The sequence below is a fragment of the Cuculus canorus genome, chromosome 12 (genome assembly GCF_017976375.1).
Source record: "Cuculus canorus isolate bCucCan1 chromosome 12, bCucCan1.pri, whole genome shotgun sequence".
NCBI lineage: Eukaryota > Metazoa > Chordata > Aves > Cuculiformes > Cuculidae > Cuculus > Cuculus canorus.
Window position 1 is genome coordinate 22367186 of NC_071412.1, and position 16966 is coordinate 22384151.

Below are 16966 nucleotides of genomic sequence, written 5' to 3' on the forward strand. Positions count from 1 at the left end.
TGCGGGGAACAGGTCAGTGCCTGGACGAGAGCCAGCGGTGCCTCGCCAGGCACGGCTCTCCCCGGGAACGTGGCACTAGAGAAACCACCCTTCCACTGGGAATCGCCGTGGGAAGGGGTGGACAGCAAGGGGAGGGGTTTTCCCATCTCTGACACACAAACTTGCCTGCAGATAGTCCAGATGATTTGTGACCCCTGACCTGGAGAACACCACAGCCCTGAGAGCAGCAAAGACCATTCAGCTTTCCGGGACAGCTTGCGCAGGGCCTCCACACGTACTGGAAAGGTCTGGGAGCTCCATCTGACTCAGGCTGAGGCACCTGGACTGCTCCTGGGGATGTGGGACGGATCAGCCTTACCAACAATTCATTGCTCCTGGTCTGTCTTGGTTCCTCTTGGTCTGTCAGGGCAACCCAGGCAGCAGAAGCAAGGTTCATCCCTTGGGAAAAGCACTGGTTCCCTAAGGAATGGCCAAAACACCCCTTCTCCATCTCCACTGGGGCTTGGACTGAGATTGGTGAGTGGCAATGTTGGGGTGGGAGGAGGAGAAGGATGGGGGGAGGTGGAGATGACTAAGAGCAGAGGAGTTTCCCTGCAGGCACAGCTGGGTGGCTCTGGGATGCTCCAAAGCCAAAGGCAGGGTGGACACAAACAGGGTGTTAGGAAAGGAGACAGTGGTGTTTGGAAGAAGCTCCAAGTCTGATGTGCTAGATTTTAAATCCTGGGGGCAAAATCATCTTTGCCTGGGCAAGAGAGTGACAGGCTGGACCCATCTGTCCTCATCCCCGCAGCTGAAGGTCTGGGAGGGATTTGCTTTTCCCTCTTCAAGTGACAAGGATTAATCCCAAAGCCCTGCTGCTCCAGAGCATTTCCAATCTTCTCCCCTTGTGTCAGTAACAGGGCAGACCTAACATTCCTGCCGGAGTCGGCTAGGCTGGAGGGGTCTCCTTGGCTAGGGAGAGCAGATGGCCCCACGCCGGGACATGGGCAAGGGGAGAGGAACAGCCGTCAGCTGCTGGGCTGTGCCTTCTGCCAAGGCAAGGCCATGGGCACCCCCAGAGGAGGGGCTCTACCCATCTCTTTTCCTGACTTCCAAAGTTTTTCCTTACAAGCAGTCGTAATGTAAAGTGCCTGCTGTAATGTGGCACCACTGTGCCCATGAAATGCCACCACCTGTTTCCCTTCCAGCTCTCTGAAATGCAGGATGCACGGTTCTGGGTTCAGACACTGCCTGCTCACGCTCAGGGAATGACACCGGACAGCCTTTCCCTCAGGAGTGCTGTTCACTTCAGCAAATGCCATGTATTCCTGCTCTGGATTAAATGATTACAGGAGGTCTTTCTATCAAGAGTGACAAGGAGGAGCCCCTGGTGCCTCCTGGCCCCACATGTAGCTCCATGCTCTCACACTCCAGGCAAATCCACCCTTTCAGTCTTTGTTTTCCCTTTGTTGTGGGTTTCCTCCCTTTCTGCCAATGGCCAGCATTCCCAAAGGACAGGAGGTCACTCTGCCAGGTCCCCCTGCCCACGCTGCTCCTGCGCTTGTGCCAGGCTGGTGCCTCCCTGCGCCTGATCTCTAACAGGAGCTGCGTTGTCCTTCCCACCGTCACCCCAGACAAAGCGGGATTGTCCTGCCCGCCTGCTCCGCAGTGATGAGCTGGTCTGGATCAGCTGCACCACAATTCCAGAGATAAGAGCAGGATGGTTCCTTTCTGTCATTAACAAGGCGTAGGGTCTGTTTGGAGCCACGTGCCACTGGTGGAGGCTCCAGTGGGATTTGGAGCCATGTGCCACCCAGCGGACACTCAGTCTGAGGACCAGGAGGTCCTCAGACCTCCAAGGCATTTCTGGCTCAGGTGCCAACTCCCTTCACCTCCATGCGCCTTCCAACACGTTGTCCACTCCTCTGGCGAGCTCCCAGGGGGTCATCACTGGGATCACAAGGATCCAAAAGGCTCACTGGAAGGATTACTTGGAAAAACATTATTTGACGATAAACAACTGTTCAGAATTGAGTCATTCCTGGTAAGCTCCGAGGGTTTCAGAGCAGAAACAAGGATAATTCAGATGTTGGTAGAGTTTCCACCTTAAAGATGAAGAGTGTTTCGGAAGGCAAGAGATGGGGCTGCGGCTGAGCACTCCAGCACGCGCATCCTGCTTCAGAACAACATCCCCTGCTCTACTGAATGAGTCCCACTTACTCCTTTTGGCACTTAGAAATTGGAGCACTGAGTCTTCATGTTCCATGAGCACTCCGTTCATGGGGCTGAAACTGGGTGATGTCAACACTGTGTTTTTTTCACACATGATACCTTGGAGCCAAACGGAATCAAGTGAGGGAATCCTGGGGAAGGGACTTGGGAGTGCAGCGGCCTTTTCGGTAGCTGCATTAAGATGTCTCATTTTCGATATTGATATCGCAGACCGAAAAGACAGGAAGTGGTCACTAGGCTGGGGACTGTGGAGCTGCCATAAGGAAAGAGCAGACCAGTGAAAGTAGAATCTTGGTAAGTTTTACCAGACCGGGGCTTTATTTCCAGCTCTGTCACAGTTACGGGAGGTTTATAGCCTGGCCTCAGGAATACGAAGTAGTGAGGAAAATGTGTGATTCATAGAGTCATGTAATGGTTTGGGTTGGATGGAACCTCCAAGCCTATCCAGTCCCACCCCCTGCCATGGGCAGAGACACCTCCCACTGGATCAGGGACTCCAAGCCCCATCCAACCTGGCCTTGAACCCCTCCAGGGGTGGGGCAGCCACCACTGCTCTGGGCAATCTTGGCCAGGGCCTCCCCACCGTCACAGCAAAACATTTCTCCCCAAGATCTTACTTCCCCTCTTTCAGCTGAAAACCATTGCCCTCATCCTATTTCTGTACTTCCTGATCAAAAGCCCCTCCCCAGCTTTCCTGGAGCCCCCTTCCATACTGGAAGCTGCAACAACCCCAACTTTCCCACTCTCCCAGCCTGTCCTTGGATGGGAGGTGTTCCAGCCCTCACATCGTCTCCGAGGCCTCCTCTGGTCTCGCTCCCACAGCTCCATGTCCTCCCTTTGCTAAGGACACCAGCGCTGGACACAGGCTCCAGGTGGGTCTCCCAGAGCGGAGCAGAGGGGCAGAATCCCCTCCCTCCCTGATCTCCCTGCTCCGGGTACAACCCAGGACATGGCTGGTTTCTGGGCTGTGAGTGCCCATTACAGCTCCTGTGGAGCTTCTCACCCACCAGCACCCCAAGTCCTTCTCCGCAGCGCTGCTCCAAATCCATTCTCTGCCCAGCCTGGATCTGTGCATGGAATTGCCTCGACCCAGGTGCAGGACATTTCCTTGGGCTTGTTGAATTCCATGAGGTTCATATGGGCCCAGTTTCGGATCCCAGCGCTCCAATACTGAATCCCGACATGCCTGGTTCCAACGCCCCAATCCCAGAGCCATTATCCTACGTCCCAATGTCCTGATCCCAGCGCCCCAGTCCCGGCACCTTCCTCCTCGCCCCGCACTGGCTCCACCCCTGCGGCCGCGGGCGCCACCGCTTCCGCATGGCAACGGGACGCGGTCGCCAGGGCTCCACACAGACGATTGGTCGGGGCGCGCGCGAGCGGCTGCCATTGGCCGGCGCGGGGGGCGTGGCCAGCCCGCAGAGCGCTTCCGGGTCGCGGCGCGGCCCGCCCCGGCGAACGGGCGGAGGGCGGGGCCGGGTGGCCCGGGAGCGGCGAGAGCGGCGGGGCCGGCCCGGGGGAGCAGAGCGGCGACGAGCGGCGGGGCCGGCCCGGGAAGCAGCAGGCGGCGAGCGGCGGGGCCGGCCCGGGGAGCCAAGCGGCAGGAGCGGCCCAGCGGCGGGGCCGGGCCGGGCCGGGCCGCGCCGGGCCGGCAGCGCCTCCGCACAGGTACGGGCGCGGCCCCGCGAGGGGAAGGGGCCCAGCTCGGCCCACACCGGGAGCGGGGGTCCGTCCATCTGTCCCGGGGCCCACGGGTCGCTGGATCCGTCCATCTGTCCCGGAGCCCGCGGGTCAGTCAGTGGGTCCGTCCGTCTGTGCCGGGGCCCGCGGGTCGGGGGGTCCGTCTGTCCCGGGGTCTGTCATTCTGTGCCCAGGCCGTGGGTGCTCGGGAGCTCAGACCCCGCTGTGCCGCGGCCGTGGGCAGCGAAGCCCTGATGCAGCTGTGGGTGTGTTTCCCATCTCTGGTGAAGGAGCTGAGTCCCTGGATCTGAGAGTCTCCTCTCTGCACCATCCTGGCACCCTGAGGCTGGGGTTCATCCCATCATCCAAAGTACTCTGGGATTGCTCCTGCCTCGCCAGCCCTGCTCCTGCTGGGCATCATGGTCTGGAGGCAGCTCTGTGTGTCCTGGCCCAGCCAGCGGGCAGCATGAGTGCTGCCACCTCCTCTGCCTGGGCTTCCCGCAGTCTCGCCAACATCCCTTCCCACTGGACTAGTACTGTCCAGATGTGATCTTGGAGTGGAGTTTGTTATCGGTGACCGAATGCCTGTGTGCAACTGGCTGGCACTGCTGCTCCCCTCCTTGCCCTTTCCTTCTCTCAGGGTTCACCGAACCAACCCATCTCCTTGCTCTCCGCTCTCCCTCTCCTCTGTTGGGAGGGGACAGTGGGAAAGCCACATGCAATCCGTATTCCCGTTATCACATATTGGCAGCATGTTCCCACAGACGCATTCCAAACAATACAAAGGGCCTTTGAGTGAGGAGCTCGGAGCTTGGCTTCCTTCAGGCCCCGAGAGCCGGGGAGGAGCCCTTGTTGCCAGCCAATTGCTGGAGTTTTGGAAGTGTTGCCTAGGGGGTGAGACCGTCCTGATGGGAGAATTTGGCATTTATGGCATTGTTAGTGTAGGAAGATGCACAGAGTAGCTTTCTCCGCGGGAAGCCAAAGTGCGGTGAGTCAGGGATGAGCTGGAGGTGCTGCCAGTAGAGAGTAGAGAGCTCTCATTTGGGAAGGTGACTTGCGGCAAGGTGCGGTGGGATGAAAAAGGGATTTAAATATCATGATGAGTTGGAAAAAGTAATTCTTGGTAAAACCCCGGATGTATTCAGAAGGAATGGAGGATTCTGGCCTGGCAGATCTCGTCCTACATGGAAGTGTGGCTGCTGGGGCAGCGGTACCCGAGGCAGCTGATACCGAAGCCTGGTGACAGAAGTAGTGCTGACGCTCATGGAATTTTGGCTTGAAAAAATCAGTGCTGTACTCTCATCTTGCTCAAGTACCTAATTTTCCCTAGGTATGAGCCTTTCTGTGATGTTTCCTGCCTGGAATCGCTTTTCCCGGACTCACAAAGTGTCCGGCTGGGGCCTTTGCTGTTGTTCTGTGCTGTGGGGCTGTGTGGGAGGTGAGGTGCAGCTCCCTGTATCGCTCTTTGCTTCAACAGCAGCCCAGTTCCGACTGCTGGCCCAGAGTCCTTGCTGCTTTAGGCTGTTTTTGACCTTGCTGTGTTTTCTGTGTGGTAAGCTCTTCTCTTTCCCTCTGGAAACCCACACCAGCCCCTCACAGCAGGTTTATCTGCAGATGGTGGGTACCTGTCTGCGCTTGTGTGAGCACTGCCCCCTGTAAACCAGCTCCTCTCTCCTGTGGAGCTTTTGGACAGCACTTGCCTCTCGGCTTCTCATTTTCCAACCATGCATGCTAGCCTTCTGGTTGCTCTTTTCCAGGTTCTCCGTCCATCTCTTTCATTCATGTGTTTGCTTACAGCCAATCTCTAGTAGAACAGGGTGGCAGGGAGGTCTCTCTAGGATGCTGCGCGGTGCCCCAGGTGATGTCTTCATCCTGGTGTCATTCCCTTCTCGCTCACAGCAAGCAGCTAATTCCCTGTGTCCCTCTTTTTCTCCTTGGATAGAGGAGCTTTCCAGCTTATGGTACCTTTTCTTGCAAAGTCTAAAGCGTATGACCGTGCCTCATTCCATCTATTTCTATCCTTAGTGCATCCATCTCCCTCTTCTGTAGGAGTTTTTGTGCTGTCCCAGTTCTCTGTATTGACAGCAGTTTGACTTCCATTCCTGCTTCGGCATGGTCAGATTGCTTGGCAGGTGCTCACCCTGATACTCCAGCTGCTGTTCTAAGTGCAGGCAGGAATTGCTGCTGAGGAGCAGCTGCTTTGGGCTCTTTAAGGACTCAGTCCTGGCGTTGGGTATTGACCTGAGTTTTCCCTGAGGCCCTGGAAGCCTCTGCTTAATTCCTCTCTTCCTGCTTTCTCAGCTTCTGGTGAGAGGGCAGCAGCTCCCTTCACTGCCTGGATGACTGAGGCCTTGGTTTCCTGGTTGAAGTGCGGAATTCTGATTTACAGGGTGACTGTTGCTGGCACAGTGAGCTTGGATGACCCAAATGGTGGTGTGTGCTCATGAAGCTTCAGTCGTCTAACGTTTGCTGAGTCCTGGTGTGCTTTGAACATCCCATCGACTTGCCTGCCCTCTGCTGTGTTTCAGCAGAACCTGCTGCATCCCTGTTATCATTTCAAAACCAGGCGTTTCAGTTTTTCCATCTTCTCAACTTCCCGCGTTTGTGAATGAACACACGTGTGCCTTGGGTTTGCCTTCCCATCTTGTTTTCCTTGTACCTCGATTGTTCTGATTTTTACATGTTCAATTCTTGTCTGATCGTAGGGGTTTTGAGGAGGCAACTTCCTTATGGATCAACTTCTCTCTCCAAAGGTGCCCCCTCCCCAAATCCATGCTCCTCTCCCTGCTGGCTTTCTCTGTTCCTCTTCCAAACCCTCGGTGGAGCCTTCAGTCCTGAGTGCAAGTGCCTATGTCAGGGTGCTCTTTGATTAATTCAATCCTTGTCCTTGTTCAGGTTTCCAGTTGTCCTAAAACCTTCTCACATCCTGACGAATTCAAGCCTGATGTTTTGCTGTGAGGGTGGGGAGGCTCTGGCCCACGTTGCCCAGGGCATTGGTGGCTGCCCCATCCCTGGGGGTGTTCAAGGCTGGGTTGGATGGGGCTTGAAGCCCTTGATCCAGTGGGAGGTATCCCTGCCCATGGCAGGGGCTGGGACTGGATGGTCTTGAGGTCCCTTTCAACCCAAACCATTCCATGGTTTTATGAAGTCCTGCCGTGGCTCTGTGTGGGCTGGGCTGCCCTTGGGTGCCTGTGACTGTCTGCCTCTGTAACACACGAGGCTGGCTTTACAGCCAGTTTTTATTTCCTAGGTGTTAAAATGGTTAATTGCTACCTATGGCAAGCGAGACCAGCTTGCCATCAACAATTGAGTCAATGCCAGCGAGATGAATCCCATCAGGCAAGCTGTGCCTATATCAAACAGTATGGGTTTTGCCCTCTCGCTGTGCTCCTCGATAGAAGTGAGCATGGCAGGCACTAGAAAATCCTGTTTGACTTCCCAGCCATAACTGCTCCCATTCTGCTGGCAGTGCACTGCCAACTCCAGAGAAGTGTGGTGGCTTTCAACGATAGCAGGAGAGCTCCAGAAGCCTGATTACACACTGAAGGCATCTTCGTTACGCTTGTAGGATGATGTATTTAATTAGAAGCAGCTTAATGCAAAGCTGCTCGAGTTGAACACGTAGGAGAAGTCTCACTTCACACAAGGAGGCAAACCCATGCAAAAAAGCAGGTGCCAGAACCGTCCACCTCTTCACACCATCGCACACACAGGAAAACCTTCCCAGAGCCAAGTAAAATGCTGTTTTATGCAGACAAACACAATCTCACCTCGAAGACAAACACTGCCGCTCACACAGCGAGGAAACTCCATCCGTATGGAGCCCCTTGAATTCAGCTTCTGCTTTCAAACCCTGATCTTTAGTGTAGCTGTCAATTAGAGATGTTCCTTCCCAAGAGATCCGCTCTGTACATCGAGCGGCACCTGTCGTCTCCAAGCCTCAATGTCCACCGGCAAGGCTCTCTGCATGCCGCTGGATCACTTATCGACCCTCTGAACGGCATCCAGGTATGGAGCTCAGCACTGCCAGTGGTGGCACCAGCAGCATAAGCCAATGACCCAACACAAAAATTCTTCTGGTGTCACCAAGCACCAGGTCTCACCCAGCACAGCAAACAGCCCTGATGTTTTGATAGAGAAATGAGTAGGAAAAGCCTTTGTAGACAAGGTCGCACCTCGCCAGCTACAAAGACTAAATTTAGCCACCCGTGCCTCGGGCAAGTCTGCTTGCTATGGGAAGCTCGGATACTAGTGTTGTGCACTGGTCCAAGGGTAAATCCCTTGGAAGGCTTGACTCCATTTAATTGCAAATAGATCTCTGAGCTATTAACAGGGAGCCTGCTCGCAGTTTCAAAGAGGAGATGGTGTTTGCATAAGACACCAACCAGCAACCAGACACGGCAATGCAGGCAATGCTTTTTCACATACGGCAGGAGAGGATCTCAGGACGTTTGACAGACAGCATTTCAGCACAAGGGATTTTCAGCACACCCCCTTAGCAAGCACATTCCCTCCTCTAACACCCCCTGCACTACCATTCTAACACACCACAGCAGAGGCAGAGCAGATAAATCGGAACACAGGGATCACCCCAGATCTATAAACATTAGCAGAGACCAGTTGAATGGCACATGAAGAGGAGCGCTGAGTTACCAAGAGATGTCTCAGTGAACAGCCTCGTCAAATTGTTCAATAACTTTCCAAGATAAAAAGATGGCGATGACTCAGGTCCTGTAGCTACACTGGTTCTCGGGATCGACAACAGCCACAAGTTCATGGCAGGACCAAAGTGCTCAGCCAAGGGTTGATGTCCGGGACTCCTGACGGTGTTCAACAGAATCTGCCCACAGGAAAAAGAGTTTTAAAGACTTGGATTCAGTGCACCGTGGGGAATACCTACCACCGCTCGCCTCAGAGACTCCGAAGAGCCTGTTTGGTGCCAGAAACCCAGACAGGAGTGTTAGCTCTATTCCCCCCCCAAAAAAACAGGATCACCGGGATGACGGCACCAAGTCCAACAAGCTGATGCCGAGTGCAGATGGCACCAACAACACACCTGTAAGTCACACCTCATCCCCTCGAGTCTCTGTATGCAGAAGGGAATGCCACAGGCTGCTGGAACGTCCGCCCAGTCACCCTGCACAGCTGCTTGTGCACCTGAATGCGTCCCTGCGACATTCCCAGCCAGGAGGGTGCCGAGACCCTTGAGTCCCCCAGGCAAACCCCAGAGCTGCTGCTGCAGTAGCCAACGCGTTGTCCCCAAACTAAATCTTTGATCATGTCACCTCCCTCATGTCAAAGCACTTAGTCTTCTGCAGAGACCAGAGAGGGTAGAACAAGCGGTGCCCAAACAGCATGCTCCCTCACCCTACAGATCTGGACAAGCGAAGGCCCTCTGACATGGACAATAGCTGCTAACATTCAGAAATGGGAGTTCCGGTGGTGCATCCAGTAGAAGCAGCCAAAACCAAAGGGCTCTGTGTTGGTTTGGAGCCTTGTACTAGCTTTGGATTCCAACCACTGAACAACACCCACTGCAGTTGATCTCCCCACAGAAGCAGAGCACATTCCAGCTCTGATTCACCATTCCTGTGTTGCACCAGTCACCAGTGAAACTGAAGCTGGAGCTGCTGACCCTGCATGGAGGAACTAGACACCTGCCAGACCTTCCCAAACAGAACAGCTGAGGTGGTTGCGGACCTGATCTGAGCAACAGGATGACCATCCAGAGAGCCCAAGGACTAAGATGGTAATGCTGCTGAGACAGCCGAAGTAGTCTGTGGCTGGTAACCATGGAGCAAGCAGTTTCCACCTCATTGCCTGGTGGATGCACACACAGCAGGTATTTTGGAAACACTTATTTCCATCCAAGAAGTGACTTTACAGCATGTGCTGGTTCCACCTCTCCCTCCAGCACAGCGCAGAATGTGGTTACCTGCTCCTGAGGCCCTGCCAATGAGCAACAGTGGTAACGAGTCTTTCCCAGCCCCCCAAAGGTGAGAGTGTTGAAGCCTAAGTTGGACTTGAAGAAACAAGGACAAAGCGTGTGGTCTCTGCTCCATTAAAATGGGATGTTGCAGGTTCTCTGGTTCTATTTTGCATTGAAAATTGCGCGCTTGTGGTGAGCGATGCAGAGGGGCCTGTCCGGAACATGAGTGCCTGAGACCTTTCCCAGCTCTGCACTCTAAGTGCTTTGATTCCTGTTGACTGTGGCAGGTTAAGAAATAAATTGCCACTCTTCTTGAAACAAGCTGGGTGTTGGGAAGCAGAGCACCCTCATTGGAGGATTCTGTGTTGCATCTGCGTGGTTGTAGGAAGCCAAGGTCTGAGTTCAAGCTGAGATGGTGTCTCCATGTCGAAGGCCTGGCTGTGCAGGCAAAGGGCAGGTATTCATTACACACTGAAACATCTTTGTTATCTGTCAAATCTGGAAGGGGTCCCTTTCTCTTGCTGTGTGTGATTTGGGACTGCCTCTTCCATCGTTTCTTCTCACAGCAGCTCTTTTTCACTGCCACAGAATTCCCTTTGAGAAGGGAATGATTCCTGGGTCCTTTGCAATGTTGGGCTTTGGGCAGTGAGGCTTCCTGGAAAGAGTAAGACTGGAGCTTGTTTCCCCCTATAAACCAATTCTCTTGCTTGTTGACCATCGCTTTTTTCCTGCTGTAAGAGGTGGCTTCTTTCTCCTGCTATGTTTGAGCTGAATCAGGCTCCTGGTTTCTCAGCCAGGTTTCACATGTGCTCAGTCGTGAGTGAATCCTCTTGTTACTCTGGGCTCTCCATGCTTTGCTACAGGCAGGGTTTCTAGGTGAGCCCAGCCTGTTTACTGCAGAGCTGGGAAGGATGGAAAGTGAACTTTGGGTGCACTCGGAACACTGGAGTCCTGTCTGTGTGAATGTGGGAGGAGTTGTGTCTGTGCTGCAGGTCAAGACATCTGTTCGTAAATGCTTCGTGCAAGGTGGGGATGGATTTTTGTTACTTGGCTGTGCCATTGAGAAGTGACAGGCTGCCTGGCAGGGGGAACTTCCTCACGTTGGACTTTGGCTCCTCCATAACTTGCCTATCATCATGTCTTCTAGCAGAATGTGAGTGATATCCAAACCCTGGTTTGAACCAGAGCCGTAGGATGGCATGAGGTGGTTTATTGACTTTTAATCCTGAGGTAACTCATTGTACCATAGAGCGAGCTATGAATAGAACTTTCATTCAGCTTCCTTGTTTGGAGGTGCCTCCCTTTAGGAGAGATTGGGTTTCTGTGAAGAAACTGAGGCAGGTTTGGTTAATGCACCCCAGTGGAATTTTTGTGCAGCACTGTTTTTCTTTCTGGGTTTAACTGGTGTGGGTTCAGGGTGGCAAAGGAGTGAGCTCCTCTGTGGTGAAGGGTGCCCATCATTCACATACGTGAGCTCTGGTGTTACTGGGATGCTCCTGGTCTCTGCCCAAGATGCTGTTAGGTTTGCCGGGTCAAATAAAGCTGCTATCCCTCTTTCTCTGTGGATAGAGGTGTCTATATTCTCTTTTCTTGTAAGGCTTAATTTGGTTCCAGTTTGGCTGGTTCTTCCTTGCCATAGCTTTTGACCTGGTCACATAACATGGAACAGCGTTAGTGTCAGGTAGAAAAAACGCTTGCCTTAAATGCCTCACATAAACCTAATGTTGGAGGATCTGTCTCGACCACCACATGCCTTATCATCTTGGAGGGATGGGCATCACTCACTGCTTGCATGCTGAGGCTGTAGAGCAGCGGTGCGTTCCTCAGCCTGGTGATTGACTTCATTCAGGAGCTGGTGCTGGGTAATTATAGATGAGGGTTAATTAACGACAGCTGCTGTGAGGCTTGTGGAGACTTTTGAAGTCTCGTGCAAGGCCGTTTGAGCAATCCCTGTGTAGCTTCTTGAGGAAAGCAATCATTGATGACACTGGAATGGCACTTCTGTGACTCGGGCTGGACTGACAACAAAGGACAGGCAGGAGGGAGGCCTGTATTCCTGCGGCTGCAGTCTTGGTGGTGTCCCTGGGCACGCAGCGAGGGTGGCTTTGGGTCTGTCTGGTATGCAATATTAGAGAAGGCAAAAGTGCTCTCTGGGACCAGGTTTCCTTTTGCTGTGTCAGGGTAAAGAGTAGCCATTGTGCCCTAGACAGGTCAGTGCAGACCCTTCAGCTTTCACCCTTGCTGTAATAGCTGGGAAAATAAGAATAATAGTGCTGGATTCGGCACACTTAGAATGTGCACTGGGGAGCCTGACTGCTTGCAGCCCGTGCAGAGTGCTGCGTGCGAGGGAGTCGGACGTGGTGTTTTAGAAGAACCCGTCTGCTGGGCAGTTGTCAGAGCTGCTCTGTTTTGTCCATGTGGTACTTGGAATCTGGAATATTGAACTGAAAACTGCAAACAGTTGGGTGTGAGGTTTTTTAGCAGAAGGGAGCAGGGTTGGGGGTTACAGGATGAGCTGTTGTGTGGAGCCTTTCTAACCTGTCCCTCCTCCGTCTCCAGACTCACCACAGAGATGCCTGCCTGGCTACCCTGCTGCTTCCCGGCCCCAGCGCTTGCTGCCCTCTGATTGCAGATAACAAACACAAGACAGGAGTTCCAAACACGTGGTGAGTACCGTGTGCCTTCTATATGTCATTGTGTCTTACGTATGGCTCAAGTGTTCCTTCCTAAAATCCCAGCCATTCAGGAGGGCAGACACTATAAAATCTGGTCACTCCTACCTGGGGCGCATGCAGTGTCTGCCGAGCCTGCGGAAGGTTGCTTGGAGACCCAGACACAAGGTGTTCAGTTCTGATTCCTTATTTCCATTGAAAGATTTTTTTTTTTTATCCTCTCAGTTTTTGTCAGCGTTTTCCATCTGAAGTAACTTCCTTGGGAGCTTGCATCCCTGATCCATTCTTGCTGGCTTTATTTTTAGAATCATACATGTTGAGCTGAGGAGTAGGTGCTGCAGAGCTGTGTGTCAGCCATGAACAGCTCCAACATGGAAACTGGGCAGGATTGAAGTTGCAGAGAGTCTGGAGTCCTTCCCAGTGAACTGAAGCTTCTCGAACAAAGTCAAAGCACTTCTGCTGGGCAGAGATGAGTGCTCTGTGTGTCAGCGTTTGTCCCAGCGTAATGAGTGAAACAGGGGCTGGGCTGCCAGTTTGGTTATGTTTGACCCATGAAATGAGCAGAAAACTCAAAGCTGAAAGCGTTGGGAAAATTTTCCTCTCCAGCAGGGTTAAATCAAAGGGAATAACGTGTAGGTGAGAGTGTTTGACTGCAGTAGGGATGGATACCTTGGTTCCATGGAACAGGCAGTAGCAACGGGAGTAAACAAGGAAGTGTTGATGTGGTAACAGTAATGACCCTTGCGAGGCAGCGCAAGCCTCTGTGAGCAGGAGGGGATTGTCAGAGTGGCTGTCACGAGTGCCACAGGGTGAAACTGGCTCTGGGTTCCCTCCCTGCACTTCTGGAAACACACCCATGCAGTGACAGGCTGCGTTTTAATTCAAAGATGAACCAGCACAGGGTGAGTGACACTGGTGAAGCAGTTGGGGCATTTTGTTCAGGGTCATCATCGTGCACCATCCTTCGGGGAACACTTCTTCTACTGTTGGACAAACTGACACAACAGAACAAATCCTTTCCAGATCGTCATTCCGTGTTGTACGTTGAAAGCTTAATGAGCTCTCACCTAAGGATAGTTTGAGTTGGAGGGGGCAGAGGGATGGACAACGCTTTCCTGCTTTCAGCAGCTCCCAGCCTGGAGGAGAAATTTGGTTTCAATTTCCTTGAAATTGTGTCTCAGATTGGGTTGCAGCTTTGTCCCCTGAAACTCATTTCCCTTTCTGTGGTGCCAGTATGAGGAGTGCCCTTAATTGTTTAGAAAGTCATTAGACGGGCACAGCATGGTGCTGTTCATACCTCTGTATGGGTTCAGGGGAGACTGGATCAACCTGTTTCCATGGACTTTGGGATCACAGCATGCCTTTTCACTGGGGTGAAGCTTCTGCCCAGCTCACAATGTCTGATTCCCCCCCCTGCCCTTGCTTTCTGTTCAGATGCTTGCACAGGAGGATGGAGGGTCCTCGCACTCAGGCTGCTGGACAGCAGGAATGGAAATGATCCAACGAGGAGACCCATTCTGTCTGTCTTTAATCCTTGTGGAGTTGATAATGGATTACTGACATTCTTTGTCAGTTCCAAGACACACAGAAGTGCTGCTGTCTCAGCCACGGATCTTGCTCCCACGGAGCCTATGCTTGTATCCCGTTCCTGCCTGCTTTTATCTTGCTGTGTATTTAAATTCACTCTTTAAAGCAGCTCTGGTTTTCCCATTCCATGACTTCCCTTTGCCTGTACTCCCCTACATGAGTAGCCTGGCTCATGTCATGACTCATTCAAGGAGTGTTTGGGACTTCACCTGTGTGTTCCCTGCCTCGGCATCCCCAGGCAGAGGTGTGCTGGCTTGACCTTTTTCCCAGCTCGGGTGAAAACCAGTGCCAGGTGCTTCCACTCCTGCGTTTGTGCTGCAAGAACAGGCTTTGTCCAGCGAGTGAGGAGTTGGCTCCCAACTCGGTCCTGTTTTCTCCAGTGTCCTTGGGGATCCACCTCCAGTTCCAGGAATCCAGCTTTAGCAGTTTCCCTGGATTTCATAAATGAACAAGTAGTTAAATTCCTGGTTTCCACAGTCAACCCATGGGATGCCTCCGCTGCACTCACCAAACAGAGTGTCAGAGTGACATTCTTCGTAGTAGCAGATCTGGTACAGTGGTGTAGGATAGACCTGGAGCACTGGCGGGTTGTGCAGGAGAATGCTGTTGGGGCTGGCTGCAGAGTGGGCTTTTCTCCAGAAGGAAGCCAGCTGGAACCAAAGTCTAGGAGCTGTTATCAAAGAGGGAGGCAACAGCACAAGCTGGAAGAGCCTCTGCTGTTCTCTGTGTGTTGAGAGCGGTCCTGATGCTGTGTGGTAGCTAAAATATCCCACTGTATGTGCAGCACTCTGATTGTGTTAGTCATCCGTCGGGCTGCTGGAGTAGTGAAGTGCTGGAGCTCTCCTCAAAGCACAGCAGCGTCTATTTGTGGAAAGGAACATCATGTGAAGTGCAATTCCTGTCTATTAGAGCCACGCTGCTCAAGATGCTGTTAGGAATGCTGCCTCTCTTGCTGTGGGGCTTCCTGATTTGTAGAGCCTGTGTCAAAACTCTACTCTAACGAGGCTTGTTGTTGGTCTTGGGGACTCAAAGGGTGATGCTGTTAGATCTACTTTGCTTTTCCCACAAATCCCCACCTCCTGTTCCATGCAGCATAGCTCCTCCAGATGCTGGGTGGTGAGCTCAGACACAGGTAGATCCTGAGGGGAAGGGGACAGTGACCCCAAAGGGGCTCTGGAGCATTATGGAAAATACTCTTCCACCAGGCATGAAGGGGCTTCTGACTTGGAGTTGATAGCCTGAACCATCTTTGACTCCTCAGCTTATACTGACTTGATATAGGGCCAAGATCGCCCAGAGCTGAACCGTGCTTATCTCTAACTGCCATTTCCAGAAGGTCTCTAGGAGAGCTGCTAGCCAGGAGGTTCATTATGGTCCAGCATTATTACAGTCTTATAAACTTAAAGAACTCAACTTTTCATGGCTGTTGCGGTGTGTTGGTGCTCACTTCATTGCATTCTGACCCCAAAATGGAACGCAGGGTTTCATGTGATGTTTGCAGTTCACAGACTGGCAAAGCCCACGTCCTCGCTTATGCAGCCCAGCTTTATGTAACTCGTTATTTGTGCTCAAGCGCTGCAATTCGTCTGTCTCCTCTGGCAACAGCCACCAGATGTTCCCCAAAACAAGACTTAATTCTTTAAAATTGACCTGTAAGAAATGTGTGAAGGCGAATGTGGGGGTGGAACAATTGTATGTCAGCTTGAGTCCCATTTTCTTTTTCAAAACCCAGTGCAAGCCTTGTAGTTTCATTCCAGCAGCTACGGATCCCTGGGTTTTGTGGTATGTATGAGGCCTTTTCCATGGGTTTAATGTTTCCTGTTGCGGGGGGTTGGAATCAAACTGTTTTGCAAGGGCTAGTGTTACTTGGGTAATTAGCAGTGTCTGGGCTCAGTCTGCCTGGTGGATATCCCACCACGCTGATCCTCCTATGTATTCTGGAGGTCAGCTGGGCTTCATAGCCACCTGTAGGTCCTCTGTGATCAACCCTTGTGCTTTGCTAGGCAGACTCTATTCATGTTTCTATGGGAACCAACTCCTGTTTCAGTTTTTCAGTTCCAGGGTCGTACTGGGGGATGTGGGGTGAGCATCCTGATGGTGGCTGTAGGAGGTCCAATCAGCTCTTGCTTCTGAAACATCCCCATCCTAAGGTTTCAAGCAACGCTGTTATTCCGAGATTGCCCTGCACGAGAGGACTTCTACTGGGGGTGGATGATCTGGTGTTTATCCCTGGATTGTGGGATCAGTTTTCTTCTCCAGGTCTGCAGGTAGTAGGTTATTCAAAGCAGATCTGTGCCATTTCTCTTCCCTGTGAGGATATCCCAGCCCAGATCCCACTGTGCTTCTCCTGATTGGACAGTTTGGACCTGAAGGTGGCTGTACCGGTGGTATCCTGGCTGGACCGTCTGTCTGTCAGTCTCGGAACAGTGTGGTTGGTGTGGTTACAGTGCAGTTTTTGAGAATCCCAGTGCGTGAAAAGCAGCACAGATCTTCAAGAATAAATGTGCTGGTCTTGAACTGGGGGTACTGGTGACAGGTCTGTACGCAAGGAGTGTGTTACGGGGCAGAGAAGTGTGGCTCTGCAGAGGGCTTCAAGGTTTCAGAGGTCAGAGTATCTGCTGGTTCAGGTTAGAGAAGCTTCTGCTGGAAATGCTGCTTTCCTGGTGCTGGGAACGATTCCAGACATAGTGTGGATGCTCCAGTCTCCACAGTTAGGGATGCTGGTACTCGTTAGCCTTTGCTTTGGTCTGGTTTTGGAAGCTTGAGATGCCTTCCCACAAAACGTTGGTGTTGCTTAAGTGGGAGGTCACTTCCCCGTCCCTTTCTTCTCCTAAGTCTGTACCTCCAGCTCCTTTCTCCTGTGCTGCTTAAATTGGGGTTGCTTTGG

General features: G+C 52.6%; 1 protein-coding gene across 1 annotated transcript in view; it reads left to right on the forward strand.

Annotated features, from left to right (window-relative positions):
• Window positions 1-3733: 3733 nt before the first annotated feature.
• Window positions 3734-16966, forward strand: part of CSNK1G1 (casein kinase 1 gamma 1) — a 72132-nt gene continuing 58899 nt past the window's right edge. Inside the window, exons 1-2 of the mRNA XM_054077981.1 lie at window positions 3734-3879; window positions 12380-12486. The gene's annotated coding sequence lies outside the window, so the exon portion shown is untranslated. The remainder of the gene's footprint in view (window positions 3880-12379; window positions 12487-16966) is intronic.